The sequence below is a fragment of the Arvicanthis niloticus genome, chromosome 21, assembly GCF_011762505.2.
Source record: "Arvicanthis niloticus isolate mArvNil1 chromosome 21, mArvNil1.pat.X, whole genome shotgun sequence".
Taxonomy (NCBI): domain Eukaryota; kingdom Metazoa; phylum Chordata; class Mammalia; order Rodentia; family Muridae; genus Arvicanthis; species Arvicanthis niloticus.
The window spans coordinates 9089189-9090124 of record NC_047678.1 but is presented as its reverse complement, the minus strand read 5'-3'; the positions used below and the strand labels follow the sequence as shown (position 1 = coordinate 9090124).

The following is a 936-nucleotide window of genomic DNA, read 5'->3' as shown; positions in this document are numbered from 1 at the left end:
GATGAGTGACATTATCCAAAAAGTAACACAAAATAACTGCTCAGCTAATTAGAAAAAAAATGCTATAATAACTTATCATAAAGTAAATGTCAAATGAATCAGAAAGTTAAAACTGGGTATGTTGGAGCACACTTTTAATCCCAGCACTTGGACAGTTGAGACAAAAGGATTTGAATCCAGCAAGAGCTGCAGAGTGAGTTCACACTAATTTGTGTTACAGAGTGAGACCCTGTCTCAAAAATGCATATAATAAGTATAAATGAAGTATGAAAATAGATGAAATGTTTTTATATTTATCTTGATATAGATTATATAATACAATCTTAAATTAATATCTTAATTTTAAAATGTACTACTAAGCATAGAGATATACACATCCTAAGGAATAAAATAAGAAGAGTATTGAAATTTTCTTTACATCGTTTTTAATTCAAATTTAGAATCCCCTTAATTAACAGACAAATGAAGGGTCTGGATAAAATTCATCTTAATGTGGGGATTGATATCTTTATATAAAGATGTAGATTAGACTTTCTCTGAGAGGTGTTGCAGGTGTGACTGCTGTGCCACTTATGCATCAGTAGGTGGCAGAGAGGAGAGAGGCCATGTCTACCCTCAGTGTTCTGACCTGTGAGCATCTGAATGATCAGTAGCCTCACACTCCTGAAAAAAGTGAGCCTGAGATGACCACCACTTCAGTGCCTGGAGGAGAGGGGTGGTCCAGACAGCGAGCTAGAGACAGCCAGCCTAGCTCCACACACACCTAGACGGTCTCTCAGGGCTGGGAGTGAGCCAGAGACAAGATGAACCCTGTCTGGGGCTTTGAGGCCCAACAGGAGCCAGGAAGAGCCTAGAAGGGCCTACCTGGAACCACCACCAGGGCCCCAGGCAGAAGTGAGCCCAAGAACAGGAGATCCCCACATGGGACCATGAGGG

At 40.6% G+C, this 936-nt stretch overlaps 1 non-coding gene across 1 annotated transcript; it reads left to right on the top strand.

Annotated features, from left to right (window-relative positions):
• Nucleotides 1-529: 529 nt before the first annotated feature.
• On the top strand, nucleotides 530-662 carry LOC117693934 (small nucleolar RNA SNORA17). Its single transcript, XR_004604517.1, has one exon. It is a non-coding gene; the product is annotated as a small nucleolar RNA SNORA17 (small nucleolar RNA).
• Nucleotides 663-936: the final 274 nt, after the last annotated feature.